This window comes from Anopheles coluzzii, chromosome 3 (assembly GCF_943734685.1).
Source record: "Anopheles coluzzii chromosome 3, AcolN3, whole genome shotgun sequence".
NCBI classification, from domain to species: Eukaryota; Metazoa; Arthropoda; class Insecta; order Diptera; family Culicidae; genus Anopheles; species Anopheles coluzzii.
The window spans coordinates 27,321,319-27,337,651 of record NC_064671.1 but is presented as its reverse complement, the minus strand read 5'-3'; the positions used below and the strand labels follow the sequence as shown (position 1 = coordinate 27,337,651).

At 45.5% G+C, this 16,333-nt stretch overlaps 1 protein-coding gene across 7 annotated transcripts in view; it reads right to left on the bottom strand.

Moving 5' to 3' along the window:
* LOC120956627 (protein disconnected) overlaps positions 1-16,333 on the bottom strand; it is a 66,453-nt gene that overhangs the window by 38,519 nt on the left and 11,601 nt on the right. The gene's annotated exons all lie outside the window — the stretch shown is intronic.

The following is a 16,333-nucleotide window of genomic DNA, read 5'->3' as shown; positions in this document are numbered from 1 at the left end:
TCGACAAACCCGTGGAGAGGGTGGGATGCCTGCGAATTCCAAAGGGTCCCAGGGAACTCCAAACTTTAAAACCGCAAACACCGTCATCATCTCTAGTGCAGGGCATGCGGCCAAGGAACGACATGCCACAGCTATTTGAGCATTGCCGGACAGGCCCACTTGGACCTGGAGCCTCCTCACTTCCAAGATACTCAAAATGTTCAACACGATGCTCTTGTCCACCACGAGACACGGAACACGGGGCGGGAAGATGGTGGCCGATTACACATTCCCGGTGCTCAAGTGTTTGACTATCATTCCCGATGCAGTAACGGAATACATTATATTGCCCCGTATTTATATTTCATTTTGAGTCGTCACGGTTTATTTACTTACGGTGTTGGACCCAACACCGCTGTACAGACACACACAGAGACAAAACGCCAAAGCCGGTTGTCGCTCTCAACAGTCTTTACATCGCTCCAAGAACAGCAAAAACCTACGGTTCGGCACGATCAACCTTTCCCTTTGCCGGGGAATAGGGCAATAAGAGTGAAGAGAGAGAGCGAAAGATAGAGAGGGAGATAGAGATATAAAATGGCATGAACGGAAAGTACAAAAAAACTGAATCGCAAGGTTGACTCGTGTATTTTTTTGGGCAAAGAACCAGTTCGAGGCGTTCGCGGTTTTGCTCTCGCCGGTTCGCGTCATTACGACTTACGCGCTGCAACAAACGACGGGGAAAGCAGCTCCCCCCCAGCACCACCTGCACGGCACAGCAGTTCTTATGGGCTTTTGTTTCCTTGCTATCGCCACTTTTCACCTAATGCTCTCCCATTCACTCCACCAGCCTGCTGCTGCTACTGCTCACTCGAGTGACTTCTATTTCACCTTTTCCATTTCGCGAAGCGAGCAGAACGGCTCGCGTTCCTCCAGAACGGAACAGAACCGCTTTCGAGTGTGCTACTCGCAGTGGAATTGTGCTCCGAAACCCACGTACTACTCTCGCTTTGGTTGTACTTTGGTCGGCTTGTTTTTACTACGACCCCCGACCACTATTACTACAGCAATGGAATGTAAGTAGGCTGGCCTTACAAACCGAACACTGCGCCGAGTTCACTGTGAAACTTTGCCGGAGACGAAGACAGTAACAAAAACACACACACACACAGAACTGATCAGACTGGTAAGATATAGAAAAGACTGCCGTACCAAGAAAAAAAACGCGAACCAACAACTCTCGCAAGCACAATCATCTGTTCGTTCGTTTAGCGCACACTCGTACCGACGACGCTGCAGTGTACCGGCGCAGCATCCGCGCGGTAGGTTCTCGACGCGAGGCCTTACGTTTGCTAGTGGGAGGCAGTAGTGTCGCCGTTCGAGAAGTCAACCGCACCAAAACCCCACAACCCCCCCTTTCAGAAGCGTCGTATGACGTCCATTGGAAAAGGAGAAGAACGACGGCGCAATGGACGAAACGGTAGACAGTGGAAGCAACCGTTCCAAGTGTACCAACCTCAGCTCGGTGAGCATTCAAGTAAGGCCGGTTGCTTCTGCAAGACAAAGATGAATGTACGCTATCTGTTGGTTGTTACGGTTTGCATGGGCTGTGAACCTGGGGGGAGGAACTGGTCTCCTACCGCTATTTGGGGTTGATATTTTAACAATGTCAAACAGTAAATTACTGTTTTTGCTTGGCGCAAGGTGCTACCAGAAGGTGCCTGTCTACCGTGTCTGCTTGATCTGTTGCCATAAGAGGTAACCGTATTATTTTGTATTATTATTTAGGATTATTTGCTTTTTTTAAAATAACAACACAGATTACCCCGTGTGGGCTGGGCATTTTTTTACTAGATCGAGAGGGTTTTGAAAAGTATTAATATTAAAATAACTTTTTTTGCGAATTTTAGTCCCATTAACTTGCATCAAGTCCCAACCATTCAAAGGGATATTCTTTTCTATTAAACTAGCTTCTGACCATCCGTATATTACTTATCCTTCATTTTGGTTACCTTTATTCTTTATTGATTTTTGCTTAACTTATTGTTTATTTCGTTTATTTTCACGTTTTTGAACTTCTTTTAGCTCTTCAACGTTTTTTAATCTTTTTATATGTATCTTATTTATGAAGAGCTTTTTAATGTATGAAGTTAAATTGAATCTTTTTTATGTTCTTTTATACTGGTATTAAATTCATTTTTTATTTGTTCAAATTATTGACACCTATTATTACATTTTTTCCTTTCAAATTCCATCTTTACCTTTACTTTACTTTACTCTTTACTCCCTTTTGTTGTATATCTTATCGTTTTTTTGTTAATTGTTTCAAGAGTGTTCATAATTTTGCACTGTGAAAGCTCCAATTTTGCTACAAAAAAGTCCAATTGCTCGCTTACATCAACTGTTACATCGCTGTACCACTCCCAGCCAAGACCAATTAACTTCCTTCCCAAGGACAGTTCGGTGCACAGCACCATTTAAATGGTACACCACCAAAAACTCGCACAAAAGCATAGCTCCATTTTCATTCCTTAACAAGTAATGCAACGCGTGCACCCTTTCACAAACCGACTGCGTGCATGTGCATGTGCGTGTGTATAAAGCGACAAACTACATGCATCCCGTGCAGTCCAGCACTGCACAGGGGTCAAGGTTAATGCGCGTTTTGGCACGGCTGACCCTTTTTTCTTGCTTGTTTGTTTGTTCGCTTCGCTGTGAGACGGTGTGTGCATGTTCCATGTTGCTCCGCAGTAACTCTCGGCTACATGCTGAGCACACAAGCACAGCGATACGTAATAGAGCTTCGCTCTTGCCTGCTTACGGGAAATGCGGGTCATTTTTCTCGTCCAGCACAGCGTGACCGGGCTGAAGTCACGAGCAGACAAACAAGAAAAAAGGGGTAGAAGAGCGGTCATACACCAGCAGGAGGAGTATGTAGATTGGCAACTTTTACCACAACTCGTGTCAGAGCACCACACCCGGTCCCAGTGGGGGCAGCAGCAGCATCGATGTAAAATGTACAACAATAGATCGCTCCCTCTCGCCGTCCTACCCTTTGCAGGGGAGTGGCCACCCCCGTTGGATGCGATTGTGCACGATGGTTCGACAGTTCTTAACTGGCTGTGTGCGGATGAGACCAGCCGCACACACACGCTTCACCGTGTACCTGTGTATAACTCAATGGCTGGCGGGCTGGTACGTACGCAATTTTTATTTACGTGCCGGCATGTCGGTCCACTTAATCGACTGATATGATGATCATCTGTACACGATCGTGCAAAAAAAAATCCCGACGAGGCTCTGTGTATCATTATGCAGCAGCGGCGAGACGACGACGAAACCATCGGAGCCTCCTCCGTCTCATCCACCACGGAGATTCGTGTATTATAGTCATTTGATCGGAATGCTGCTACGGAATTCTACTTTGCCGCGGAGGTTTTCTGCTTCTTTGCCACCATTTACTACGACTGCTGATACTACTACTATACCACGCTATGATGCTGCTGCTGCTGCTGCTTCGTTTGGCACGTATCCATTCGGCCGCGTTCCGAAAACGATCATCGCTCACGCAATCGGCGTTCACGCAAAAAAAAAAACCGTGCGCACTCGCTTCTTCGTCTACAGCCGGGGCGTAGAAACTGAGCGAAAGCGCGAGAAAAGCTGGTGGGGCCGAACATGGGGGAACAGAAAATAGCCGGCAACTGACAGGTAATTATGTTACATGACGATACACGGTCGGGGTGGAAACACAGCTGTACGTACGGTTCGTTTGGCTTGATTGAAGAGCTCATAGCCGAAGCGATGTGTTTCCGGGGGGAGGGCGCGATTGTGTTAAGTAGAAGTAATGTTGTGTGTAATATGATAACAATTGTTCGTATTCATGAAAAGATGGTAGACGTTTGCACTAAAAAAATAGACAAAAACTGTCATTTTTTATGGGTCTAGCTTCACCCGTACTATCAAAACGTTAATTGCACTTTCGATAATGATAGCCTAACAAGTGAAGCAATTTCGTTTAGCAGCGTCCACTATCAAAGAAAGGCACCATCTCCATCAGAGGAAAGCCAAGTTCCGAATGGCCGACGACCCTGAGTGACAATAAGCACCCAAGGAAGCTGAAGATCAATGCAACCGGGAGGTCGATGCAACCGGTGAAAAAGTTAAAAAGTACCTGTGAAACTTAAACATATACACTATTAAGCGTCCACTAATTTCGCAGCGGGAAGCAATGACGACAACATGATGCAAAGCCCTTACTCGAACAATTTTGTCACAAAAACGGAAGTGGAATTGAGAAAAATCGAAGATGGGCTTTAAAAACATGTCTTCGTCCGCGAAAATTCCGGATAACTGACGGAAGATAGCCCACAGAGACGTAGATTTATTTTTACAAGTAAGCTTAAATAATTGCCTTTCAGAGGATGTTTATGTCCAATTATGTGAATTATATTTTTTATATTCATCCGGAAAAATCTTTTTTTTTTTTCAATGAAAACGTTTTAAAAAAAAATAAATAAATTTTAAAAACAAAAAAACAAACACAATTGTAGCAGGCAAAATATAAACACCTGTTTTGTTTATTTTTCTATATATTTGCGCATCAATATTTGTAGGGGAAAGCGGGGCAAAACGGTTAGGTGCTTGATTGAACTATGTGTTTTTGACCATCTCGAAAACGAGATTTCGTAAAAAAGATGCGTAGGCAGGCACATGACATTCATTTATAATTTTCGAGAAAAAAGCAAGTATTTTAATTTAAATGTACAGCTTTTCAAGTTTAAATGTGTACAACAATTCTCTTGGGGCAAAATAGTCGCTCCAGCTTGGGGCAAACTGTTCCGTATGTTTTGACAGGAGCAAAATGATGAGGCTGTGGTGTAAGCAAAGGTCGCTACAATATATTTATTTTTACATAAGTAAAACTATGCTGTCTGTATACTCTACCGACAAGAAAAAATACTAATAACAAGTGCATTATTACAATATTCCAGCAATTCTTCACTGAGTTTTTCAACAAAACACTTTCATACAAAACATAATTCTCTACACTTACAATTTCACCTAGATGCTTAAGGGCTTAAACCAAAGCACGAAGTACAATGTTGTGGTCCATTTTGCCCCATAGCGAGACCATTTTACCCCGCACAATAAATTTTTATGATCTTTAATGATTTTTTTGAAATTTCATTTCATACATTTATATTTGTTGTTAATACGATTAATACTGTTTTCCGACAAAATATCAGCGTAAAGTGGTTTACCTAATGAGGTACAGAGCCGAAAATCTTTAACAGAGCCATTTTGCCCCGCTTTCCCGCTACAACTAAATATGCCTATACCATTCAAAGCAACCTTTCTCTGTCTGCAGGAAACGAACGTACGGTACAGCACTTAACACACGCACGCCGACAATTGAATCGCATTCACAATTGCATTTATTACACAATGCACACACATAAACAACACCCGCCGTCCGATCTGTATCAACACCCCTAACGATGATGCATCACGGCAATCTTTCTCGTTCGCTATCTCTCTCTCTCTGTTTCTCTCTCTCTCTCTCTCTGTTTCTCTCTCTCTCTCTCTCTCTCTCTCTCTCTCTCTCTCTCTCCTGTCAATGCTTTACGTTTGCACAAACATGAAAGGATGCATCAAGAAAGTGCAGCAATCCGCTAATCAATGCACCGACCGACCGACGAGGAACGAAACGATCCGCTGGGTGTGATGGATTTACTCTCTAACGATGCATTTTCGTGTCAGAAACGATTCCGAAGCAAACAAAAAAACCCCCTCCCGGATGGAAGGAGCAATTCGTTCTGTCGCTCTGTTTTGCTTTTTTGCCCTTCTTCTGCTGCTGCTGCTCTGACTGCGGTGGTATCTACCAAGAGTCATCGGAGCGTTTGTGACAAACCATTCAACTGTCACACAACATGGTGGTGTACCTTCGGAAGAGCAGAAGTAACACACCGAAGGGAAGTACCGGCAAGCTTACCGTACGTTTTGCCCTCACGCAGTGCAGACTGTTAATGGGGCATGTGAAGGGGGACGTGCGTGAAGGCACTTTACGTCCACCCAACCCAACCGAAGGCCCACAACTCGCTGTGTCTCTTCGGTGCAGTTGGTAAAGAAATAAAGCATACAGAACAACCTCACGCAGCCGTTCGACTTCTCACCCGGTTCGCCTTTGTAACAACTCGGAAGAGGCATGAAAGAGAACTCAGTTTTGCGTCTTCTAAGTGATGATAAGTTTTTATTTATTATTCCACCATTCTCTCCTTGCCATGCCATGCCTACTTTGCTACATGCTCGCCACTCGAACTGTCTTTTACACGATCGTTCCTCAATCCCACATATCGCCATTCATATGCGGTTAGTTTCGTTTTTTTTCTTCACAGTTCCACATTCCTTCTCTCAAAAAAAAAAAAAAAAAAAAAACCCCTACCAGGTTTTCTTTTCCTCCGTTGTTGTTGATGTTATGCGGTGAAGAGTGCATTGTTACGCGAATGTTACGATTTTTTAAAACGGTAATTAATGCCTCTTTACTTCTCATTCTCATTCTGCCCAACTGAAAGAGCGTTGCTGGTGTTTTATTTGCTCCATCCCATCCAGGTTTGATTCACACACCAGCAGCTCCACACACACATGATGGATCAGGGCTTGTGTCTCGCCCGGCCCGGCGCGGAACTGGGCCGTTTTGCAGCGATTTGTGGGAACGAGAACGAGACACACGGCGGGGAAAGGAACCTGCCCTTTTCGAGTGTGCGAAGCAAAAATAACACAGTTTCATCCCCCCCCCCCTCCCCTCACAAGCCCACCATGGCACACCAAATAAGGCAAACAAACCCATCCCTTGGGGTGTACTGCTGCATGGTAAAACGGACTCACCGGAGCAGCTCGGAAAGGGGGTTGTTTGTTTGTTTGTTTGTTGTCTTGTTGCCTTTTGTTTCGGGCGATTATTGTACGATGTGTAAATATGTTTCATCTTGCATCATACATCGCCTCTTTCGTTTGCTTCAATTCATTCAAGCTGCTAAAGTGGAGTTTCACACACCCTCTTGCTTTGCTATCGGTTCTCCAAGTTCCATCAACATATCAATCACGCCCTCTCGGTCATATCGAACCATTTTAGCTGCGTGTGTGCTTTGATATTGTTGCGATTTTCCTCTCTCTCTCTCTCTCTCTCTCTCTCTCTCTCTCTCTCTCTCCCCCCCTCTCTCTCTCTCTCTCTCTCTCTCTCTCTCTCTCTCTAATTACTTTCCACCCATTCAGCTCCATATTCCCGGGTGGCCCAAACTCGCCCGACCATCCGTCCAGCGGAACCGGCGGAATCAGACGCAAACACATGCGTGAAACACATTTCGAGCACATGTTGTGGTGCTTGTTGTTCTGTCCCGCCGTGGGGTTGCGTCAGCTTTACTGCACTGCGAGACTGCGAGGAGCAAAATCACACACGGGCACGACGAGCTGCCCCAGCGTGTCTCATCGCACGGGATCGCAGCGGAACGATATGGCCGGGCCGTGCGGGTGATCGGCTTTATCGGCGTACCCCGTGCACCCATCATCATCGTGGTGTTGGAATGATGTTTTATGAGCCCCCGAGAGCGGTGTGTGAGCTTATGTTCATTAACGAGCGATAAGTGGGTTGCCGATAAGATATGATTTTTTTTTCTCTCGATTTTTTCGAACTCTTTCGAGCGATCGTAGCCCGGTGGGGAAGCGGGACAGGGGGGAGCGATTTAGAAGCGTCTGCTTGGACCGATTAAGACGCTTCCGATTTCCCACGCCGATATGATTTTTGAAAACGGCTCGGGGCACGTGTCAAGGTTGTGAAATAGGAACTGCTAATGTGCTAAAGGGTGCTATCAGAACTGGCGTTGTTGTTGCCAAGCATTGCTTGGTGACAAATCTGTGCCCTTGTGTGATTTTTGACTACAATCAATATTTGTTTTTTTTTTCCTTTTCAAGATGATTTTTATAGCCTTTCATACATTTGTTTTAAGATTTTTACATGCTTTGATTTTTTGCAATAATCTAATCAAACGATCAGCTTCAACTCTCTTTTGCGATGTTGTAATAAAAATGTTTAAAACTTATAATTATCCTGCGACAAAAAAAAAACAATTAATTCAACATCTAAAGCATGTACAGGTATTATTGGCCTGGATGTTCTATGTTAATTTTTTTTTAATATTAATTACTATATAGAACTGTGATTGAGCTGTTACGTAATTATTGTGCAAAAAAAAAAACAATTAACTGAAAACATTACTTTCGTAATGTTTTTTTGAATTTAAGAACCAATTATTATTTCATTTCTTGTATTTATACGATTATTATGGCAAACGTTTAGCCGTTTGTGCAAGCATACTGTGGAAGTTTGCAATGATATCATGCAATGTGTCAAACGAATAGGAGAATTTTGCCAATTGGCTGTGGGGCTTTGCAGTTGACTGTGGTAGACGGTACTAGCAGCCAACACCATTTTAAATTAATTTTACTAATGAATCAATAGTAGTATTTCATTAAAACTTCGCTGCAGGATTTGTTTAATTTATCATGTACACATATGTATGTCACGGGATAGCTACTTAAAGTTATGGTTTTTTTAGAAAGCAGCACCAGTACCACTTTGGAGCTGTTTTCGTCGAAAAATCATAGAAGAACTTTAATATCCACTGTATGCTTGTGTGATCCCCCTAACCAATTAAAACATTACTCCAAACGATTGAACTACTCGATCATTTTGTGCTATTATCATTATGTATTATTATCATCTTTTTATATTAACAGCCATTATCGAAATTATTTCGTTTATTTAAAAAATAATATAAACAGCAGCTAATCTATCATTTTTTAAGGCATAAAATTAGGTTGGGTAATTATTTGTATTTTTGAAAATGTATGTAAAGAATCAAAATCGTCTCAAGTCAATACTGTCAATCGTTTACACGAATTTAACAGTTTATGTAACATGTTTAATAGCCCCACGCACAAACGTCAGCCATCGGTACCGTAAGAACATTCCAGAAGATTCCACCAACCACCGGTCATCGGCATGATCGCAAAACGGAGAAGCGATAGCGAAGCGCGAAACCAGCGAACGATCTCAACACCGGTCACGCGCGTTTGTTAGTTCACCGTCAAAAAGTCTGCATCGATTACGCTCCTCCATCATGCACACACAAACACAGAAGGACGCACTTAACGCATGGTAAAGTTAAGGTCACCTTACCATTTATTCATCGTGATCAAGCACGAGAGAGGCATCACCACCACCGCCCGAAGGGGCAGCTAACCTAAGGGTGCTGCCTTGTACGTGATGATCTCAAAACCCTTCACAACTCGGCGTGTTCCCCAAATGCATCATTCATTGATCGGACAACTTGCCAAACCCGTACACAAACACACACACACACACACACTTCACTATTATTCATCGGTCGACGGTTTGGCGAAAAGAATTTGAAATTCTGAACATTAGCCCGAAAGCCAAGCGTGCATTTACAAGTCGACGTACAAGCGTCTGGGTTTGGGCACTCACACCTGGACTGTGTGCAGGAGGATGGAAACGTGACAGAATGGCCGGTGCCAAAACACGATGGCCCAGGTTAGAGCTAGCGATCCTTGGAAGCTGATCAAGACCAGCGCTGATTACATTGCGGTGCGGCTGTAAAAAAAACCATCTTGAATATGGTTAAGAAGCTGAGAAATACAGAACGTCTTACGACCCCCTATTCTGACAGCTCTGCTAAGTGATGTTTAAAGATTTTACTACCTCAAAATAGGTCAGAAGCCGGATACGGTTAACAGTAGCGCTATGAGGTCTGCTGCTCTTTCAGTAACCCCACCAGAAGTACCGGTTTTTGCAAATGAAATGAAAACATGCACAACCCCTTGCAGAACCTGATCCGGTGCAGGTTTTGGGTGTCGATTGAAACTACTCCACGTTATCGACCTCCGTCGTGTGCAGGCAAGCTTGTAACCGTGTAACCGCTCAAGCAAAGCAGCACCCGGAACGTGCTCTACACACAGTAGATTACCTGATCGTTTAATGCTCTGCCAGCCCAACTTGGCAATAGCTTGGGACTACAGGATATTCACTGGCACCACCACACCTAATCCACTCCACACAATGCCGAAACCGATCCAGACGCTCCTCTGGCACAGTTATTGCAATCGTCGCAGTCGTACTACCGCGACTTTTCTGGAAGGTACGTCGTGTGTACGCGCGGCATTGCTCTCACGCGAGAAAGCGTGCACACCAGAACATGAAGCGAACAAAAAAACAGGATCTTAACGCAAGAACGCATGACTACACGGTCGTACCACAAGGACCCATTGGGCGATGGAGGCAACTGTGGCGACTGTAGGAGTACAACACGGGAGTACCAACCGGCAACACGTTTGCCGACCGCAGAAAGAAAAAAAAATGCAAGAAGAAATAATGGCCACCCCCCCCCCCCCCCCTCCACCCCTAACAGAGGCAATCCCCACACGGACCATACCGACCACAAACCGTAATACACAACCACAGGGCACAGGAATCCGAGAAGCGGTGTAAAACGCATAAATCATGAACTCAATCTCCCTGAGCCCTTCGCAAACCCTTTCTTCTTTCCACGAGGGAAGGGCGTTCCAGAGAGAGGGAAAAACTTGCAACGAAAAACCTCCGCTAGAACCCAGCCCACTTCCCACCCCACCCCTTCTTAGATCCTATTCTACTTGCTCCAAACTCTGTCGGTCTCTCTCTGCCTTTTCCTGTGTGAGTTTGTGTGTGTGTGTGTGTGGTTACCGATACCCGCGGTACACCACAACTGGGTGGCAGCGATCTGACGTGCCACCAGAATGCTCCCCCTTCTCCCCCCCCCCCCTTCCAACATCGCACAGCGGTTTTTTCGCTGCCTCGCTTAATGTTGTGCTCCACTCGACGTTCGTTTTGGTATTTTCGTTTCCCTTCCCTACGCTCATTGTCGTGACGCAAAAAGATATTCGCGTACAGCCGCAGCCAGCCAGCGACAGTCAGCAGAGCTGAGCAGCTTAAGCAAACGAGCCCGGAGTGGAGCAAAAACCGGGAAGGCAAGGAGCAGCAGCAGCAAGCCGTCTTTGGTTGATTTTCTGGTTTAACTCGTTCGACAATTGAACGCCCTCCACCCCGAGGGAGACCGGGCTCGTTAAGGGGTGTGCGAGATTTCGAGGTTAGGTAGAACCCGTACGCGGTCACGATTATGTGCTACGTGTGTGTGCACACGTAAACCACCCTCCTCACCCACCCCCCCTTAAAAGGGTTGTAGAGCAGCGTCCAACATTTTGCAACTTCTCTCTTCCTAACGAAAAGGAACGGATCTAGTTGTAAAAAGAGTCCTCTCCACCGTCTTCCCTGCTGCTGTCCGCGTGCGTGTGTTCTTCGGACGGAGTGTGTGTGTTTGGCCGCGAATTAGATCCGCCCGCGGCCAAAGTGTCTAGTGTAGGGTGAAACCGATACACACCGAGGCAAAAGCAGTGGACGAGAATTATTCGAAGCCAGCCGCTGCCAGCGTAACCGGTTTCTTGGGGCTCGCGTAGTGAGCCAACCGCTGGAGTAGGCGCGTAAGAACGTACCCGGCCCCGCAGAAACGGAAAACGGCGGAAAGAAAATTGCAGCATTTACCAACCACCAACCAGTGCGTGGAATACAGAGAGAAGTACAGCCAGCAAGCGCGTAAAGGAACGAACAAGAGGGGTCCGGGCACCAACAACGCGTTCCGCCGCTTACCTCGCAGTTGGATGGAAATGCTCACGAACACGGTGCGCTTTGATTTGATTGAGAGCTTTGGGGTTTAACCTTTCTTCGTCCTTTACTGGCTGGGAGTATGGTGTTGGCAGCCGTGTGCGCGTATCGGCGATGGATTGCCGGGTACTTAATCAGACAATCGGGCTATAAGGAAAACCCACGCACCGTCTTCCATTCCCGTACAAAAGCACACACACACACACACTTGTCGGGTTCGTTGCTTACTGCTCGTCTTCCGCGCGCAGAGTGCGATAGAAGGAACAAAGAGAGAGAGATTGCAAAGACCATTTGCGGTAGGTGCGCACGCACATGCATACATACATACATACATACACGCTGAAAGTAGTTTTCACATTCTTTTGGGCCCGAAATTGTTACGATCCGGTTCTGGGTTTTTGTCCGGTTTGCCTCGACACTGGCCACCCGAAAAGGGCCACCTTCCCCTAAATGTTGTCCTACTGCTCAACAAAAAAATCATCAAACCCGTGGCACAGCGTACCGCGGAAGAAGCCAAGCGAGCGCGAGTCAAGCTTCGACCGAGCCGTTCTGCCACAAACCGGAATGCATGCGCGCATATTTTATGCTTGCATTAAGCAATGGCTCAAACCAAACCATATCGAATGGTTACTGCTGCTCCACAACAGCTACATCAAAGCGTGCACGGACGTAATTTTCATTCTCTCCCTCTCTTTCTTTGCTTTGGAGGGCAAACCGGGGCATTGCGGGGTGGTCATGATCGTGAGGAGATTTCCATCATACAATGTTGCTTCTCTGTCGGCAATGGTTTGGGGGGGACGAAAAGTTTCAAACAATTTATTGGCTTATTAACTTTATGACACTTTTTCCACACAACCGCCGCCACCGCTGCTGCCGCTGCTGCTGTGCGTTCATTATTCCCTTTTACACACACATGCAAGGGCGTTGCTTGTGGGGAAAATTAAACCACAAACTAATTGCACCACACGCTAAGCAGCGATCAATAAAAAAAAAGCATAACAGCATGAGAAACATTGACTGCCCCCTCCCACCAACCCACCAGCCAAGCATCATTAATTACAGGTCCGGTGTGCAAGCACGATCGAATGGTACGCTTTTTATCGCACACTTCTTCAAAGCATCGAGCATACTCCATCCTTTCTCGCTTCCACCCCCCCCCCCCCCCCCCCCCCGGCCTGGCACATCAAAGTGAAAAATATTATCAAACGCGAATTTTGTGATAAAAACGCAAAAAAATAACAACCCCTGCCACACCACCTATCGATCTCCCACCAGCCCTCTCCTCTGTTCGATTCGCACCGTGTTCTCCAGCCCTTCCCTTTTCGTCAATCGGTGGGGTGTGCTGTAATAATAACAACAAAAAAAGAAAAGGTCGGTTATTAAAATTAATTAACCGTACTAAAAGATAGGCTTGATGTCGCTTGCAAACACTGAGGAGAGAGCAAGAGCGTTTAAAACACATACACTCTTCCATCCCCCATGCCCTCGCTGTTGCCAATGGACAGTAAGTATCCTTTACAACGAGAGCCCACCACTCTGTTCCCCTTGTGCACACACGGACCCCCTCACACTGTTTGCTCCTTAGGGTCCGATTTGTGCTCGATCGAAACACGATCAAATTTCCGACCGGGCTTCTGTAAACCACCGCTTGTCCGTCCACACCGAGGTACCCACTCCCTCGTTGACTGTGCAAAAAAAGCCGTCCATGTTACTGGTTCGTCTTCTGCAAACTCCACCCACTTCCGATACTCTCTTCCTTCTTCAAGGGCGACAAAAATCGATCCCCTTTTAGGAGAGAAACATAGCAGCTCGCCACGTGTCCGTACCTTCCGACCTTCCGAAACGTGGGAGAGAGAGGGAGAGAGAGAGAGGCAGCAGCAGCATAGATGCACGTTATTGGAGCCTGCTGCCAATAACTGCTGACCGTTTGAGCAGAAGGCAACTCCCAGCAGCAGCAGTAGTAGTGGGTGGCAGTGTAATAAACGATTATGTTACCAAGCGGACAGAGGAGAAAAAAAAGGGCAAGTTTAGGGGGCCTCCGGACGGACCCAACCAGGACACGGACAGCTGGAGACGGCGAGCGTAAAAAAGCCCCCCCTGCGTCGGTCCAACCACTCCTGCCGAACTGGGGGGGAGGGGGGGGGGGGAGAAAGCTCCAAAAACCCGTGACATTCACGGTACGGTAATCACGAGTGAAGTTAAATTTCCTGTAAACTTTCTTGTCGTTGGTCGAAGTTTTTTTTGTTGTCGTACTTCGTTCCCTTTTAATTTTCTTTCCCTGCGCTTACGTGGGCGTGTTTGGGTAAATGTGTGTGTGTGTGTGTGTGTTTTTTTTTTCTCTCTTCCTCGTGGAACATGTTCACATTTAGCAGCGTTACTGCGACGTGCATTAAGCTCAGCTTTTCTACATAGATTTTTTGCAGCGTGAGAGAAAAGACCACCCCATACGGGGAGGATTATCCCGTTTTCCTAATATTACTCCGGACAGGGATTAGCTTAAATGTCGTCTGACAGGGGGCACCGGCCGAGTGTTACAATGCGTGCCAACAGAAGGGGGAGGATTTCAGGAGGTGTATGTTACATCGGATCGGAAAAAGTATCCATCCAAACCCTGGCGTACGCGCGAGCGAGCGGTTCCATGCTCGTTCCCAATACGCATGGTTGTGCACCACGGGAAGGGACGGCACCGGGGCTTCACTCAGTACTGGCGCCACATCGGCCAACATTTGGAGGCTTAGGTGAGAAGTAGTGTAATTAATTTTTGAGCTGTCGAAACATTTCTGCGAAAAAGGATGAAGAGGATATTAAGCATGTAAAGGAACGATTGCAAAATTGACGTAATGTAGAGCCGAAAGGTGTGCATTTAAAATGTCTATTTTGTAAGCTTTACAATGTAGGATCCTCAGGACTTCAGATTTGTAGAGCTGTTGAGTACTTCTTACTGTATAACGGACTTGTCGGATCACTTGGTATCTTTTATCCATCGAAAGCTCGAACACATGAATAATACAACATTGAACTACAAAGCTAGAGATGTAATTCTACTGTAACTGGTAAAACTATCGAGTTACTTTTTCTACATTAGCTTCTCAAACTCTGATCAAATTCGTAGAACGTCAACAACAAGTGATCAGACTAAGAAGTTATTTTTACTGTTTAATTTTACCTTTCATTGGTTGGAAAAGTGCAGCACCACGACCAGTTACTTTTGATGAATCATTGGTAACTAGTAATAGATAACTAGTTATAAGTTTACAAGTTATATCAAGTCAGTTTAATCCTTTTATTTCATTTCAAAGCAAGGGCGAGTTACATGTAACCAGCTGTAACTAGTTACCGGTAAATCGTTATTTTAGTTTGTTACTTTGAGTCATGCGCTCCGTTATCTACCGACATCTTACCGACGTGCCGTTTGGTAAGCTTATCGTGGAAAAGAATCTAGTAGTGATGAGCAAAATGGGTCTGCAGCCGGATTTGGGTTGATCCGATTCGGACTGCGATTGGATGCGATTCCGGATCAACTCTGGAGTTAGTGGGAGGGAGGGCTGTTTGGGATGGAATAATTCAGCCCAAGCAATGTTCAGCTTTTTTTTAAGTTGTTGGGTAAATTTCACCATCCCTCGCCAATTATTCAACACCATTAACTCATACCTACACTTCTTAATTTACGTTCCTTTATCTGCACTATCTGCTATGAAATGTTAGGAGCTAGGATTGCTTGCAAGCTTTCTTTTGTAGTGTACTTTAAATATTTTTTCTCTGCGAATTAAGCAGGGTGTAGAAAAGGATTCAATAGGAGCCATTTGGATTCAATCGAAGTAATCCGGATTCAATCGAAGCCAATTGAATCTGTATTCGTTCGGAGCAGCCGAATTCGAAGCCATATTTATGTCGGAGTCGGATCCGGATTAAGAATGTCAGAGTCGGAGTGGATTCACGAATCCAATCCGGAGTTTCCATCACTAGTATTTAGTTACGTTAGTTTTTTTTATTTCTAAACCTCCCAACTCTACCGCAGACAGTGCCATCAAGCGTTACATTTTATGTGTTGTATATACTCTACCTTACTAATGTCACATTTTCATTTTAAAAGCATGTTTCCCTTTTAAGACTATTCCTGCACCACAAAAACCATCGCAAACATCTTCTGGTGGGGTACTACGTTGCTCGCCCAAAAACCTCTATTTCCGTGCTTCTAAACTCACACACAGACAATCAAAGAGGAGTGTACAACGATCAATCTGGAAAAGAACAACGTGCATCAGAATAACACACGCTCGGCGAGTCCATTACTACTGTGTGTGGATCTCCGTGTGGAGCAAAAAAACAACATCCTCCAAACAACCAAATACGTAACGTACAACCGAAGAAAACTAACGTCTTGCAAGAAAGAGTATTCCAGCAGAAAGAGAGGGAGACACCCTCCCAGAAAGAGAGAGAGAGAGAGTCGTACGAGAGAGTCAGTTCCAAAATTTTCCACCAGTCGGACCATACACATACACACGGTGTTGTGGACGGGTCGATTCATAAAAAGGAAAAACTACGCTCTACGGAACTAGAGCATTACGGCTGGAGTGGTCCGTGAAT